This window comes from Tiliqua scincoides, chromosome 6 (assembly GCF_035046505.1).
Source record: "Tiliqua scincoides isolate rTilSci1 chromosome 6, rTilSci1.hap2, whole genome shotgun sequence".
Classification (NCBI taxonomy): Eukaryota; Metazoa; Chordata; class Lepidosauria; order Squamata; family Scincidae; genus Tiliqua; species Tiliqua scincoides.
In genome coordinates, this window is record NC_089826.1 from 83,905,858 (window position 1) to 83,923,510 (window position 17,653).

General features: G+C 44.0%; 1 protein-coding gene across 11 annotated transcripts in view; it reads left to right on the forward strand.

Moving 5' to 3' along the window:
- The first annotated feature begins 2,409 nt into the window (after positions 1 to 2,409).
- Positions 2,410 to 17,653, forward strand: part of ADD1 (adducin 1) — a 55,060-nt gene continuing 39,816 nt past the window's right edge. For all 11 annotated transcript variants that reach the window (XM_066632510.1, XM_066632511.1, XM_066632513.1 and 8 more), the window contains exon 1: positions 2,410 to 2,554. The gene's annotated coding sequence lies outside the window, so the exon portion shown is untranslated. The remainder of the gene's footprint in view (positions 2,555 to 17,653) is intronic.

Below are 17,653 nucleotides of genomic sequence, written 5' to 3' on the forward strand. Positions count from 1 at the left end.
GTTAGAAGCAGGAAACCCGCCAGAGAAGCGGTTGGCCCTCTGGATGGTGAGGGAGGGAAAGGGGAGATAAAAGGAGACTTAGAGATGGCAGAGAAATTAAATGAGTTCTTTGCATCTGTCTTCACGGCAGAAGACCTCGGGCAGATACCGCTGCCCGAACGGCCCCTCCTGACCGAGGAGTTAAGTCAGATAGAGGTTAAAAGAGAAGATGTTTCAGACCTCATTGATAAATTAAAGATCAATAAGTCACCGGGCCCTGATGGCATCCACCCAAGGGTTATTAAGGAATTGAAGAATGAAGTTGCAGATCTCTTGACTAAGGTATGCAACTTGTCCCTCAAAACGACCACGGTACCAGAAGATTGGAGGCTAGCAAATGTCACGCCTATTTTTAAAAAGGGAAAGAGGGGGGACCCGGGAAACTATAGGCCGGTCAGCCTAACATCTATACCGGGTAAGATGGTGGAATGCCTCATCAAAGATAGGATCTCAAAACACATAGACGAACAGGCCTTGCTGAGGGAGAGTCAGCATGGCTTCTGTAAGGGTAAGTCTTGCCTCACAAACCTTATAGAATTCTTTGAAAAGGTCAACAGGCATGTGGATGCGGGAGAACCCGTGGACATTATATATCTGGACTTTCAGAAGGCGTTTGACACGGTCCCTCACCAAAGGCTACTGAAAAAACTCCACAGTCAGGGAATTAGAGGACAGGTCCTCTCGTGGATTGAGAACTGGTTGGAGGCCAGGAAGCAGAGAGTGGGTGTCAATGGGCAATTTTCACAATGGAGAGAGGTGAAAAGCGGTGTGCCCCAAGGATCTGTCCTGGGACTGGTGCTTTTCAACCTCTTCATAAATGACCTGGAGACAGGGTTGAGCAGTGAAGTGGCAAAGTTTGCAGATGACACCAAACTTTTCCGAGTGGTAAAGACCAGAAGTGATTGTGAGGAGCTCCAGAAGGATCTCTCCAGACTGGCAGAATGGGCAGCAAAATGGCAGATGCGCTTCAATGTCAGTAAGTGTAAAGTCATGCACATTGGGGCAAAAAATCAAAACTTTAGATATAGGCTGATGGGTTCTGAGCTGTCTGTGACAGATCAGGAGAGAGATCTTGGGGTGGTGGTGGACAGGTCGATGAAAGTGTCGACCCAATGTGCGGCGGCAGTGAAGAAGGCCAATTCTATGCTTGGGATCATTAGGAAGGGTATTGAGAACAAAACGGTTAGTATTATAATGCCGTTGTACAAATCTATGGTAAGGCCACACCTGGAGTATTGTGTCCAGTTCTGGTCGCCGCATCTCAAAAAAGACATAGTGGAAATGGAAAAGGTGCAAAAGAGAGCAACTAAGATGATTACGGGGCTGGGGCACCTTCCTTATGAGGAAAGGCTACGGCGTTTGGGCCTCTTCAGCCTAGAAAAGAGACGCTTGAGGGGGGACATGATTGAGACATACAAAATTATGCAGGGGATGGACAGAGTGGATAGGGAGATGCTCTTTACACTCTCACATAATACCAGAACCAGGGGACATCCACTAAAATTGAGTGTTGGGCGGGTTAGGACAGACAAAAGAAAATATTTCTTTACTCAGCGCGTGGTCGGTCTGTGGAACTCCTTGCCACAGGATGTGGTGCTGGCGTCTAGCCTAGACGCCTTTAAAAGGGGATTGGACGAGTTTCTGGAGGAAAAATCCATTATGGGGTACAAGCCATGATGTGTATGCGCAACCTCCTGATTTTAGAAATGGGTTAAGTCAGAATGCCAGATGTAGGGGAGAGCACCAGGACGAGGTCTCTTGTTATCTGGTGTGCTCCCTGGGGCATTTGGTGGGCCGCTGTGAGATACAGGAAGCTGGACTAGATGGGCCTATGGCCTGATCCAGTGGGGCTGTTCTTATGTTCTTATGTTCTTATGTTCTTATCATGGCTTGTACCCCGTAATGGATTTTTCCTCCAGAAACTTGTCCAATCCCCTTTTAAAGGCGTCCAGGCCAGTTGCCATCACCACATCCTGTAGCAAAGAGTTCCACAGACCGACCACACACTGAGTAAAGAAATATTTTCTTTTGTCTGTCCTACCCTGTCCTGTCTGTTGTCCGCCCAACACTCAGTTTTAGTGGATGTCCCCTGGTTCTGGTGTTGTGTGAGAGTGTAAAGAGTGAGTGTGTGTGTGTACATATATATACATACACACATACATATACGTGCATCTAAATACATATGTCCCTCCAAGTGTGTCCTCGGAGGGGCAGCGCAGCCCTCCTGCACTGCGGCGCGACAGGCCTTCCCAGCCTCCCTTCCACCCCTGCAGTCCCGCTGCGGCGCGCGGGCTCGTGAGTCTGGGCGCTCGTGAGTCTGCGAGGCGCGCGCGCGGCGGCCAATGAGCGCCGCGCTTGGTGGCGGGGCGGGCCGCCCAATGGGGGCCGCGCTTGCTGGCCTGCGGACCCCTCGAAGCCGCACCCTGGCAGGGAGGTCGGTCGGCAGAGACGAGCTGCGGCGCCCTCCTGACGCTTCCCGAGCCGCCCGCGCGGCCCCTTCCTGCCTCTGCCGCCGGTGAGGAGCGGGGCGGAGGGGAGGAGCGGGGAGGGCCCCCCCTCGCTGGCTGGGCCCGAGCCGTGCAGGTCTACTCTGGAGCAAGCCCCGTTACAATCAGGGGGCTTACTCCCGGGTAAGTGCAGCCACTCCTGTCCACACTTACCCGGGAGTAAGCCCCGTTCACTGTAATGGGGCTTACTCCTGAGTAGACACGCATAGGCGGGGGCTCTTGGTCCCATTATAGACAGTGGGCCTCGCTCCTGGGTAAGTGTGCACAGGGTGGTAGCCTGAGAGCCCAACCCTATGCATGTCTACTCAGAAGTAAACCCTGTTATACTCAATGGGACTTAAACCCCAGGTAAGTGTGCACAGGGTGGCAGCCTCAGAGCCCAACCCTATGCATGTCTACTCAGAAGCAAGACTCATTCTACTCAGTGGGTCTTACTCCTGGGAAGGTACGTTCAGGATTTCAGCCTCAGAGCCCAATCCTAAGCATGCCTACTCAGAGGAAAGTCCCATTGTGTTCAGTGGTGCTTACTCCCAGGAAAGTATGCATAGGATTGCAGCCTTAGAGTCCAACCCTATGCATATCTACTCAGAAGTAAGAAGTCCCATTGTAATTATTGTGGCTTATTCCCCTGAAGGTATGTGCAGGATTTCAGCCTCAGAGCCCATGTCTACTCAGAAGTAACTCCCATTGTGTTCAGTGGGGCTTACTCCCAGGAACGTGCGCAGCCTGAGAGGGCTCCCCACCAGCCTGGTGAGGGAGGGAGAGAAGGAGGGCCTCTTCCTCCTTGGTCTTGCGACCCCTTTCTGCCCCACTTACTGGAGAGTCAGCCTGGCAGTGAGGCTTCCCCAGGGCTAGCCCCTGTGCCAGGTGTGTGCCTTGAATTGCAGGGCCCCAGGCTGCAATGAAATCATCTTACTAACAAGTGTGGGAACCAACCGCTGCCCTATAGGTGAAGGTGGGCCAGCTGGGGGCTGGGGTGTATTCATGTGTTTTGACAGGCTCACCACAGTTCCTTAAGTTGAGTCACCATCATTATGAGTTTTAAAAAGATGATATAAAATGGTGTCAGATGCCAGGTGGTCCCAGAAAATATCCAAGCAGCCTTCTTAAGTATGGTGTCTGTAATTACTTAGAATACGCTACTTAGATCAGTGGTTCCCAACCTTTAGGAGCTCGAGGATCACTGAGGCAGAAATTGGAATTGTCGTGGACCATATGTGGCTGTGCCTGGTCTGGTCTCTACCCTCTCTGCTGCTCCCCCCCCACTGTCAAAAAGGATGGACCACCCGCAGCCACAGCTGACCCTTCAGTGGCTGTGGGCAGTCTGTTTTCTGCTCTCTTTTGTGGTCCGTAGGACAGTGTTTCTCAAACTGTGGGTTGGGACCCACTAGGTGGGTCGCGAGCCAATTTCAGGTTGGTCCCCATTCATTTCAATATTTTATTTTTAATATATTAGACTTGATGCTACCATGATATGTGACTGCATTTGGGGAAATGCTACAGACCTGTACTTTTAACAAGATACTGTGTATATTCTTTTAACAATGATAGTCAATGGGACTTACTCCTGGGTAAGTGTGGGTAGCATTTCAGCCTAGGATTGTTAAAAATTTTCCTGTTTGATGATGTCACTTCTGGTCATGGCATCACTTCCAGTGGGCCCTGAAAGACTCATTCTAAAAAGTGGGTCCCGGTGCTAAATGTGTGAGAACCACTGCTGTGGGAGATTGCTTGCTTGGCTAGAAGACACTGGAAGTGATCAAAGGTGATTCTTTTTCCTGGAACCTCACAGACCACTTTTCAGGGTCTCGCGGACCAACTGTGGTCCATGGACCACAAGTTGGGAATCAGTGGCTTAGAGCCAGAGAGAAAATCATGTAACTGGAACATTCTTTTTGTAGAGTTGTAGTGAGTATGTTGTGTAAACTGATGATTAAGATAAGAATACAGTACTGTAGAAAGATAAAGCAACTGGCCAAATTAGTTGTGTGATTTGCTGTTTTGTGGTGTATTGATGGGAAGGGTATTTCTATTGCCTATTGCAGTGATTTTCAACCTTTTTCATCTCATGGCATACTGAAAAGGTACTAAAATTGTCAGGGAACACCATTAATCTTTTGATCATTGACAAGGCACACCATGGGGTGCTCACGTTCCCCCCAGTGACCCTACTAACAAATGACCCTCCCTCAAACTTCCAAGGCACACCTGCAGACCATTTGCAGCACACCAGTGTGCCACGGCACAGTGGTTGAAAATGGCTGGTCTATTGTGTACCTTATCTGCAGTACAAATGGAGCGTAAAATGATGCTGCTGTTATTTTCCACTTATGTAATAGAAAATGTTTTTCCAGACAAATGTATTTCCCGCTCTGATGTTTTAATACTTTGACCTTTTAAGTTTTCTTCATGACTGTGTTTCTTGTGCCTGGTGAACTGTAACTTCATAACCCCATTCTCAGAGACAGAATTTTAACTGCCTGAACTAGGATAGTGCCCACAGACTTCTTTGTGTTTATTTATATATGTTTTTTAAAAAATGATTTTGGTTTAAAGCTTGCCCTGTAAAAGGCAATGTATATAAATGTCTATAGTCTTTTTGTTTTTTTTGTACCACACAGCTATCTTGCAATAATTTGATTTGACAGCCAGCTTGATGTTTAGCAAGTGCTATTAAGACCTTTGTATCAGTTTTGCTAAAAGTATGCAACTGGAATTAATTATGTTTATGATCAAGTTATCAGACTCCTTTAACTTCTTGTTCATGTAAACTGTGTTCTCATCTTGCAGTTGCTTTTTAGTCTGTAATTAGTTCCTTAAAAATTAGGAAAAATTCCTGTGACTACATCTCACATAAAATCATTGTAAACTTTATACAATGAAGACAAGTCCAGCTAAGTTTTGCTCTGGTGAGCCTTGCATTGTCTTAGCTATATTACAAATTCTGGGGCTGTCATAGATTACCAACTTAATTCAGTGAGCACTTTGAAATCAAACTGCATTCTTTTATAGCAGGGGTGCCCAAACTCCGGCCCGGGGGCCACTGGGGCCCTCGGGGGCTCCCAATCAGGCCCTTGGGGAGCCCCCAGTCTCCAATGAGCCTCTGGTCCTCCAGAGACTTGCTGGAGCCCGTGCTGGCCCGACGCAACTACTCTCAGCAAGAGGACAACTGTTCAACCTCTCACCTGAGCTGAGGGACGAGGGCTCCCTCCACTACTTGCTGTTTCATGTCTGTGGTGCAGCAGTGGCAGTAAAGGAAAGGCTGGCCTTGCTTTGTGCAAGGCCTTTTATAGACCTTGAGCTACTGCTTGACTTTTATTCATTCATATAAATTCCATCTCTAATATATTCATTTATGTAAATTTATTCGAGCTTTAAATTGTAAATTAATTCTTTTTCCCCAGCCCCCGACATAGTGTCAGAGAGAAGATGTGGCCCACCTGCCAAAATGTTTGGATACCCCTGTTTTATAGAATCAGAATCTGAGGTTCAGTGGAAAAGATCCTGTCTTGACAGACCACGACATTAATCACATCATCCACTTTATTGTATGTAGAGGAATGACCTTAGAATGACCTTAGAATGGGAACCTCATCACAACTGGTATATTCAAGTACTATTGGGAGGGTCTCTATGAAGGCCAAAAAGTAGGATAAAAATCTTCTAAGCATATGTAGAAGCTCAGATCTTCATGGAACTGGCCTGGGAACAACCTTTAACAGGGTAGAAAAAAAATTACCTTTCCCACCATGAAGACTCTAGAAACTGTCTCTACTGTTTTCCAACACTTCATTCTATATTTGTTTGCAAAATTCCATCTCTACCTGAATGTGCTAATGATTACATGTGGCTGACCCCCTGCGGAAACAAAGTGTGGAAACTTTCATCATATGAGGCTGTTTGCAGATAAAGCTTAGGACAGATTTTAAAAAAAAATCCTGCAGCCACCCTGGTGAGTGGGGTAAATTTCAGTTTATCACTGAGCTGGACCAGTTTGTGGATTCTGCAGAGTGTAAAAAGGTCTGAATTAAGGTTCCTTCAGATTTTGTTTTCAGGCTGCTATTTGACTAGTAATGGTCCTCAAAGCAACTTACAATAATTAATGAAAAGTATTTATTACAAAAAGCCATACAAAATGAGTAAAAGTCCTTTCTGCCATAATGTTCTTATATTACCACACCTTCAGATGTTCCAAGGTGTTCTGCTCCCTAAATAATAATTGATGCAGTATGCAGCAGGTGTGAATAAGGCAAATTCTATGCTAGGGATCAGAAATAAAACTGCTAATATTATAGTGCTCCTACACTAATCTGTGATGTTGCTGCACCTGGAATGCAGTTCTGGTCGCCGCATTTCAAAATTGATCTTCTAGAGTTGGTAAAGGTACAGAAAAGGGCAACTGGAATTATCAGGAGGCTGGTCATTTTCCTTCCGAGAAAAGGCTGTAGTATTTTGCAACTTTTTAGTTAAGGAAAAAATATTAAGGGAGGGCGGGAACATTGTTGTTTGCAAAAATGCATGGTGTGTAGCATGAATAGAGGGCAGTTCTCCCTCTTTCACAGCAGGGAAGCAGGGTCATCCAGTGAAACTCATTAGCTTAAGGTTTAGGACAGGCAAAAAGAGGTAATCTTCAACCCAACACAAAATACACGCCAACACACATTTTGCTGTCTTAAAAGTTAGACCTATTTCTGGGTATATTTTGGGTGCTGATTCCAAAAATGGCATCAGTATTGCCCTATCATGTCTAGTCTCAGAGAAACGGCTTTGTCTTGTTAGTGAATGTTTCAAGCAGCTTCACAGTGAAGAAGCCTATGCTATGGCTTTCTCACGGGGAAGCTGCTTGAACCATTCACTAACAAGTTTGTGCTGCTTCACAGAAATGAAACATGATAGGGCAAAACTGATGTCATTTTTGGAATCAGTGCCCCAAATGCATATAAAAACACCATAAATTTTGAAAAAAGTTGTTCTGACCTCAGTTTCTCAGTCATGTGTAATTTGGTGTTGTATTGTAAGATATGGTGATGGCTGTTAGCCTGGATAACTTAAAAAACGAATTGGACAAATTCACAGAGGACAGGTCTGTCAGTGGATACTAGTGGCTGTACTGTATTATGCACAGCACATAAATTTATGACTCATTTAGCTCAGGGTGTCTCCTGAATACCAGTTGGAAGGGGTCAATGGTGGCAAAGAGGTAGGCCTTTCTCCTCCTGGCAAACAGGGTGCTGATCTAGATAGACCTTGAACCTGATCTAGCAGGGCTACTTTTATGCTTGTACTATATATGAAGTCCTGTTTGAGTTGAACAAGTGGAGATTCTACAAAATAATGATTTTTCCTGAAGATGGCCATGACCCAGGTCACTTAAGATTCTAATGGTCAAAATCCACACTTTGAACTGTCTCCAGAAATTGTGGTGACCAGAGAAATGTTGGCATCCTTCAGTGTCGGAAGACTATGGTGTCACGCTCTGAATGGTGGTTCTGGAACAGAGTGTCCTCTCCAGTGCGCGAAGCCTGGGTAAAGTAGGTATGGAGGATAGACTGTTACCCATGCAGCAAATCCCCCCTCTCCACGTCGCTGAAATGGTCCAGTGGAAAGGTAGAGGCCAATATGGTTGGTTCCAGCGGCGTCGCAGGAGTTGCCAGAACGTGACTGTGTTCAGCCATGAACTGCCTCAGGGACTCCGGCTCCGGATTTTGCCTCGAGGTTGACTCCTGAAGCCTTTTCCATAACTGGATGTAGCCACAAGGCAGTGGAGGTTTGGGATCAGAGTTTTCCTTCTCAGATGAGCTGCCTTCCCAGGCTGACGAGTCCCATCTACCCGGTTGCTGTTTAGTCGCCTCTTACAACAAGTACAGCCAAACTGAGGGCCTATTCTTATCCCCAGCCCCCAGGGGAATGACCAGAGAAATACCTTAGAGATAACCTTCTTGAGGCCAATCTCTTCATAATCAGACTGCCATATTCTGGTACAGCTAATATGTCTGCAGTCTTCAGCTTCATAAGAGCTACATTAGTAGTTTTGCGTTGTCAAGACGTATATGAAGTTTGGCTCTCAACTTAATTTGGGAAGCGGTGTATTTAATATACCAACTGAAGGTGGTTTAAAATACGCTTTTCACAAATCCATTCTATCCAGAAGGAATCCTGGGTTGATGAGAGTGCCTAAATTACAAAACTTGGATGTAGGCATGTGATCCCCATCTAGGATAGCATGTTCCTGACCATAACATCCACAAGACCACTCACCGTCTTAGCTGGACTGAGCTGAAGTTTAATCTTCTCTAAACTTATTACTGCCTCCAGAAACCTCTCCTAGGCCTAGAAAAGAAGGAAATAGAGCAGGATATCATCCAGACACTGCATCTGTCCATGAGGTTTTATCCAAATCTTTTTAAAGCACAGGAGAGAATATTGAACCTTGTGGTGCCCCACAGAAAAGCTCTAGCAATGTCAGTCCTCTCCCTTTTAATATAAATTGAGAATACCAGTTTCGCAGAAAAACACATTGGCTCAACTAGACGAATCCATACACGCTGTTTAGGCAAGAGAAGGATTTGCATGTTGACCATTATAAAAAGCTTAGAATTAAAGAAAACATTGACTTATATTTACTGCTGTGCAGAGATGAGGTTAGGAAAGCTTTTGCAGCATCTTGAAATCTGAAGTGGCAAAACCAAGAGCTTTTATGTAGTGTTTGTGCATTAAGGGATTTCTTTTGTAGCATTCTGCTTAGCTTTTACTTGCAAAAAAAGAGACTGTCTGAAATGCAGCTTCACTGCAGCTTTCCTCCAAAAGCCCCACCCTGAACAAAGGCCAAGAGCAATGATATATTAAAACGCCTACAGTTCCTGGATAGGAAAAGAACACTGAATTTGACAAAGGAAGGGAAAATAAGTTGCAAGGCAGCCTGCCATATGCTCTTCCTAGATACAGAACATGGAGCTTAACAAAATGCAGATGCTTCAGGCAGAGCCATTCCATATGCCCTGTGTGGTATGCAGCAAAAGTTGAGGCCGATAACTGACGTGAATCAAGACAAAGTAGATGTTGGAAGACAGTTATGCTTTTTTATGGTCTTGTGAGTTCAGTGTGAAAGGTTCCCTGGTTGTTTTTGAAACAAAAGGAATATATATATATATATATAGAGAGAGAGAGAGAGAGAGAGAGTTTTGTGTGAACATTGTTAGGCTGTCAGGTTGATAAGAGCAGAGAGAAAAATGGATAGAAAACTTCTTTTTTATGTGTTCTGACTAATTTACAAGAATAGTTTAAAGACAGAGGGTCAGTTGAGATGGTAATGCAGAGCAACAATGCAGTTCAGTTTTAATGCAGCTATGATTTGTATGATTGTTGAAACTGGGACCTCAGCCAGTGATGTTTTATTTCATACAAACAGATCAGGATTAAACCACAGTCTGAACCCATGGGTTGAAGTTGGTCAACTGTGGCTTGCTCTAACTATAGTTTCACGTGGTGTCAGTATTAAATAAGAATCCTGGTTTGTTTTAGTAGCTTTACCCTTGCAGTCTGGTGCCTTAAAAGGAAGAGGCCTCTTCTCATATCAGGTGGTATTCGGAGGCATATTGCTGCTGAACCTGAAGGAACTGTAAAGCCATCCTGGCTAGAAGCCATTGATAGACCCGTCCTCTCTGCCTTTGTCCAATCCCTTTTTAAAGCCATCTGAGCAAGTGGCCATCACCACACTTGCTTACAGCAACTTCCATAGACTAGTTATGTACTTTGTGAAGAAGTCTGTCGTAAATCTCTTGTTGGTCAGTTTTGCAGGATAATACCAGGTTCTAACATTGTGGGAGAATATTGAGAGAGGACCCCCCCCCCAAAGCTTTTCTCTATTCAATTTCTTCTCACTATGCATAAGCTAATTGGCATTGATCAGAGTGACTCATGTATGATAGAACAGACAGCCAAAAATTGCTGGGTTAAGCAATGCAAAACATTCTTAGTAACATGAACTAGCTGTAAATGCGTTGACCCAAGAAGAGTCCAAGACTGTGAAAAATCGGATTAAGCCATTTGTGCCCAGCATTGCATATATGCAACAGGGATCAAATGTGTACACCTGTGGGTTGGGCAAAGATTGGTTAAAGATGTTGTCTAGAAAGGGTTCACAAGTGGATATAGCTTCCTTTGAAAACAGTCATGTTGATTTTATCATAGTTAGATGGACCATGACTAGGAACAAGATTATCAAGGTCTTGTAATACTTTTGATGTCATCTGTGCACAAGAGTCAACAGCTTGGCCCATATTTTAGGTGTATCTCTGCACTCCCATTTCCCCAAACTGTGCCTGTTTTGCATAGCCACATCTTGCATACTGTTAAACCCCAGCCATCTCAATTTCCAGTGGTGTTGAGTTAGGTGGGGCAGTTAATTACAGGATCACCATGACAGTGGGATCCAGAACCACATCTGTATAGTACTATAAAGCAGGGGTCTCCAAACTTTTTGGCCAGAGGGCTGCATCAAATATCTGTCACAGTGTAGAGGGCCAGAAAAAAATTTAAATATAAAATTTATATAAATAAATTAGAGATGGAACTTAGATGAGTGAATAAATGAATAAATGGGCTCATTCATTCAACCTCTCTGGCCCTTAGGACACCCTCCAGATGCAACCACAGCACAGTTCCAATTATGTTTGGCCAAGTGAACCAGAAGCTTTCAGGGGACAAGAGGCTGGCCGCGGTCCAGATAGAGGCTTGCCACCGGCCGCATCTGGCCTCCGGGCCAGGGTTTGGAGACCCCTGCTATAATGCATAACTATTAGTACTAGTACCACTATTTTAAAGTATACATATGTAATTAAACTGAGTAGTGCTACAGTTCAAAAAAACAAAAAACGGTAACCCCTCCAGCCTCCAGAAAACCTGCTACTTGGGTTTGGGGGACTCTTCAAAATGGGGGTTCTCCAATAACAAGGCATAAGCACTTTCTGTTGTTTCCCCTGCCTGTCAGCCTCTGTGATTCATCTCATACTGTTTCCAAGGGTTCCCAATCAAGGAGTGGTTTGTAGGGGCTGCAGTGGGGAGAAAGGAGCAGAAAAGATCTCTTGAGCTCACACAATTATGTGAGTCTGGGTGGTGATTGGACATGGCAAACCTTGAAGCTGGTGGGATTTTTTTTACCTCCTGTCTGTATTGCATGCCATCTGTATGAATGTATGAATTCTATGAATGTATTTTCCTACATCTAGCTAGGTGTCAACTTTTTGAACAGTAGTCAACAAATACTGATGCCACGGTGACCAAGAATTTAATTATGGTGGATCAGGATTAGGATGCATCCTGCAGCATGGAGAAGTTATAATATATTTGCCGTCTGTTATATTTTCTCTGCTTAGCTTTTTCTGTTGCTGCATTGCTAATTGTGGCCCACTCTGCTGTCGTCTTATTGGTGGATTGAGCTGGAGCAGGCAGAGGCATTTTAAACCTTGTTTTTAGTATGTTTTAATTAGTGTTTCTATGCGAAGACCCTTCTCATAATTCCTATGAATACTCTTAGCTGGTCTCTCTGTCTTTCAGAACCCTAAACATGAAAACAGAAAACCCAGTGCCTTCTACCAATCTTATCTTCACTAGACTGAAAGGGGGGAAGATCTAAGGAACTTCCTTCCAGATAAGGTAGCATGTCTGAAAACCTGGGTTAGATTTCTTCTGTGGAGGGAAAGATCGTCCTTCCAAGAATGATTACCATAGATACTCACATATAGTGCGTGAAATATTTGCCAAGTAATCAAGCTCCAATTCTCACTTCGCCTGATCTCCGGGTCAACCAGAGGGCAAAGCCTTTCAACTCTGAACAGTTTCATTTCTCAGGTAGCAGACAGGTAGGCGCCAAGTTTCTCAAGCAGCAGGCAGGCACCAGGCAGTCAGGGCAGAGATCATTTCTAAGGCAACTAGGAAATTCCAGCCAAAGTTAACCTTTTAATCCCTTCTGCTGCAGCCTGGTTCTGCTTTGCAAATGCTTGCAAAGCAGGTCTGTTTTTGGAAACATCAGGATGGGGCCCTCCTTCCCAGGTTACAATTCAGTGTACCATTACTTAAGAATAACACCCATGGAAAGCAGTGGGTCTACTTCTGAGCAAAAAGAACTGCAAATATATGCAGCTGCATCTCTCTGCTGAGAATTGAATTGCACACTCCCAGTTATGTGTTATGGGTTGTATGTTGTACGTAGAGCTTCTGGCTTAACATACCAGACACCTTAAAGGTGGATTTGATTCATGGTTCAACCTTTTTCACTTGCATATCCCTTGGCAGCCCATTTCCATAAATTGTACCCTTCTTATTAGCAAAATGTTTGTAATTAGTAAGACAAGCCCTCATCTCCTCTATATGAAAGCCCAGACTTCATGTATTTATCACATATTTTCTCTTTTTATCTGTTTGAAGAACAGAAGACTCTGCCTTTGCACTGTTTTGCACCAGAAGTGTGCTGAGAAATTGTGGGTGATTGATCACTTTCCATATTATGTTTCAGCTTTTTTACTGTGCTGGTTTTCAACCACTGGTTCATACATGAATTGATGACCAAAAACTAGCTATTGGTGGGGCTTTCACAGCCAACTAGCTACCTCCCTTCCAGGCCATGCATTCTGGAGCACGGTCTGCCTTTTTCTGCCATTATTCCATTCTTTTTCAAGTACCCCTAAAGGTCCTGTTGAGTGTCCCTGGGAGTACATGAATACCAGGTTGGGAACCACTAGTATGTTGTTTACAGTGCACTTACTCTGATAATGTTTACAAAAAGGTGGTGAAGACCAGAATTTAAAAAAGAATAAAAATGTATCTTATGATCTTTTACTATGTTTTTAATAAATTAGAGACTACAGTTCTTAGGTAACAATTAGTGGTAGGTTATTTTTCAGGATCTGGCCTTGAGTAAAATCAGACAAAACTATAGTCAGACACCCCCCTAAGTTTAACCCCCGACTTATCCGAGGGTCATAGAAAATTCCATGATTGTTGGCTCAAAACTTGCCCTTGGCTTATCTGTGGGGTCGACTTATAGGGGAATATCTGTGGTGATCTATTTTTGCCTGGCCCACGGGTGTACACGTTTGGTCCCTGTTGCATATATGCAACGTTGGGCAGAAATCGCTTTAAAGGAGAGAAGGGAATCTAAGTGGAGCTATTGTAGGGCAAGGAGACTTGTGCAAAAGCCTGAAATGGATATCCTGTCTTGGGTAGGGAAGGATTGCGTTCACTAGTCTCTCAGACCCTGATGTTTGAAAATTGGGGTTTCTTGGGTTGATGTGATTGCTGACGCTGGGCACTATATGATGGTGATAGGAGACAGCCCTGCTTCTGTGAAAACCATCTGCTCTTTAGACCATGAGCCCAGTCATCTAATGGAGAGTAAAATGGGAGAAAAAAGGTTGTAGAACCAAAGCAAGAGGGGGAAAAATGTTATTCCAATCTTATTTTTAAAAAATCTTACTCCAGCATCCTCCCTATTTTATTTTCCCTTTCTCTGAGTAGAAAATTAAAAAGAGAGAGGATATCTTGCATGGGACCCAGAGCAGAATTGCTGAGAAGTATTTGGTAGGCAAGAATCTGGTGCTTTTCTCCTTCCTAGAAGTATCTGGTTTATTGCCCTTGGTACTAATGGATGGACTCTTTGTCTCACCCAGCAAGACAGTTCTTACTTTTAAAATAGTACTTACTTATGAATGCCTGGATAGAACGGTAATAACAAACTTGTGTTGTGGTATTCTTGTAATTTTCCTCTTTACCACATAGAATGGAATAATGTATGAAAATTAAATGTGCGTATTGGAATTGAATAAAAGTATTACTTTTTGTACGTTTAAAACTTTAATTATGTTGTAGCACTCCTGCTGTTCTCCCTCCCACAAGCCTTGGGGCACATGCAGTATCTCCAGCACTTACTGTTGGTCTCAGAAAACATTTGATTACCTCCAAAATGCATTGTTCCAAAACATTCTTCACACTGTATGCTCCACTAACTTTTCAGATTTACTTTCTCTTTTCATGGTAGCTTTTTTTGGTGAAAAAAATGTAGATTTAGTAGGAAATACAAGACAGACAGTAGTCAGTCATTGTCCATTTTCTCAGGAGTTCTATTGAAGGACGTAAGGGCCATCTATATAGGCATCTTTAATTCTAGACAAGGAGAGGGATTACTATTTGCTACTCAGACTTTCTCAGAACGTTGCAGACAACAGGTAACATTTTGGTGACTCTGTTCCACCAAGATCAGTGTAAATAATATGCAAGTATTTCCCTGGAAGGCATTCTTTTTCCCCCTCAACTCAAGTTCTTTATATAAATTGCTTTAAAGATCTGTTTAAACTCTGTCCAGAGCAACTAGAGGTCCTTTTGGAAACCAGCAAAATAATGTAGTTAATACTGCTTTTCTGTAGTACATATGTAAACTTGAAACAGTTTCTCTGGTAATTTTTTTACAGTCAGCTTTGTGAGTGCAGGTGAAGAGAGGTTTCTCCATTACTCTGAGCACACTCCCATTTCTAATTATATCTCTGAAGTAGGAGTTGACAGAGGTAGTGTTCTGGAGGTTTCAGGGTGGCCACTGCAAGTAAGTGGAGAAGGAGAAAGCCCTCCCTGCAGCCCACATCTCTATCCATTAATCCACCTTAGCTCTTAGGGACAGATCTGGCCGCCATGGAACTGTCTCCAGCCTCTGCTTTATTCTATGCTTCATAATGAAAAGTCAGCTGAAATAAAAAATTTTGCACCTTTGGAGGATGTCTTCCTCCAAAGGCAGAACATGCCACATTTGGAACAGTTGTGAATGATGGTGGTAAAGGCCTTGCTCCTAGCTACTACCCATGCTCTGATGGAATAAAAAAAAAATAAGCAGGAGCTGCTGACCTGACCAGTTGGTGCACAGGCTGATGCAAGGAGAAGTGGTCTTCTATGTGGATAGAGCCTTGCCTATCCACATAGGTTTAAAGGTTAAATCTAGCATCTTGAGATTCGATTCAGAAACACAGTGGTAGTCAGTGCAGAACAGGCTGCATGTGACAGTGCCAATAAGGCACACTGGTTTGTCTGCCTGTGCTAATAAGACACACAGCCATTGTCTGCACTATCTGAAGCTTCTAGTTCAACTTCAGGGGCAGCCCGCTTTTCAACACAGAAGTTGATCAAAAGCCGATTGCATAGTAAACAAGAAAATTTGGGTTTCCTGTCCCCAGAGGGCTCATCCTCTAAAATGAGGTGCAGAAGAGACACCAGCATCAGCCACTGGGAAAGGTGCCTCGCTGGGATGAAGAACAGCTGCTCTCTTCCTACTACAGGGGTGTCCAAAGTTTTTGGCAGGAGGGCCACATCATCTCTCTGACACCACGTCAGGGGCCGAATTAATTTACATTTCAAATTTGAATAAATTTACAAAATGAATATATTAAAGATGAACTTATATGAATGAATGAAGGTCTTGCAGTAGTTCAAGGCCTATAAAAGGCCTGGCACAAACAAGGCTGGCCTTTCCTTTCCTGCTGCTACTGCATCACAGACGTGAAACAACAAGCAGTGGAGGAAGCCCTCATCCCACAGCTCACTCGAGAGGCCAAACAGTTGCCCTCACGCTGAGAGCAGTTGCATCGTGCCAGTGTGGGCTCCAACAAATCTCTGGAGGGCCAGAGGCTCATTGGAGGCTAGGGGCTCCCTGAGGGCCACTTAGAGAGGCCTTGAGGGCCGCAAGTGGCCCCCGGGCCGGGGTTTGGGCACCCCTGTCCTACTAAATGTAAGAGGACACCACTTTAAAAGGTGCTTCTTTGCCCAGTTAGGAAGGGATAACCTGGAAATTTCAAAAGCACAGATCAGTATGGCAAGCTCATCCCTAGATGAGAAGGACCGGAGCCTTTGTATCAAGTGCAGGTGGTGGAAGGAATCTTTTCATGACAACTCCAAGCTTTTTATCAAAGAGCAGACCTGATTCAAAAAGTACCACAGGATGTTTAACCGGATCAGATAGGGAAATAATAATCTCACTTATTACAGTTGTGGTGATGATTCTCCTGTCACAATTGTGGAATTTCCCCAAATTAAAGCTGAATCCAAACAAGGTTCTATTTTTCACCTTCATCCCCTTGACCCCCTACAAGTAGTGGTGGTTCAGAATGGACAAAAGAGCTCCTGGTGTGTCATTGTATCATAGACACCAACCCAAATCTCTGGGTAATCTTATTCCACACCTTCATATCAATGCTAAACTGCAGTAATAACAATGGGCTCCAGAGTTATATGAAATATGTCCTTTTCTAACATTCCTTCTTGTTTAAATCTCATAGGAAGGAAATCGGAACTTGAAGCATTTAAAATCATTACTTGGCATAAGACTTTAGTTTTTTGTTGTTTTTAGTTCTTGCCAGTTCAAGGACTTTGAGTATTGGGCTGGCTACTCTAATCATCTCAAACTACTCTTCTAGTGCCAACTGCATTCATTTAATTGGGGTATGCACTGGTTTGAACAGTCCAGTCATAAACGGACTTTTATTAGCTCCCAGGCTTCCTGTTATGATACTATCTTGTCCTGTAAAAGTTCATCAGGAAACATCTGAAATGGAAAGAACACAGTGAAGTGAAACATTGACAGAAAAACTCATTCAGAATTGCATGATAATTAAAGGCAGTAAAGAAATTGCTACATACTTGTGTTTTCCAAGGAGAAAATGATTAGAAGAACAAGTGTATTTTGGGTTTTTTAGTGTGTCAGTTACATTTTAGCAACTCTTCTTTCTTTTTTGTTACACATGACAATGGCCTAATCCCTGCAGAATTGCCCTAATTTGGAAGCCATATTCCAGATGCACATAAGAACAGCCCCACTGGATCAGGCCATAGGCCCATCTAGTCCAGCTTCCTGTATCTCACAGCGGCCCACCAAATGCCCCAGGGAGCACACCAGATAACAAGAGACCTCATCCTGGAGCCCTCCCTTGCATCTGGCATTCTGACATAACCCATTTCTAAAATCAGGAGGTTGCGCATACACAATCAGGAGGTTGCGCATACACAACCTCATTCAGATACACAGCCCATTCAGATACTGACAGAACGACCTAAAAGGAATGCCTTTAAGAGAA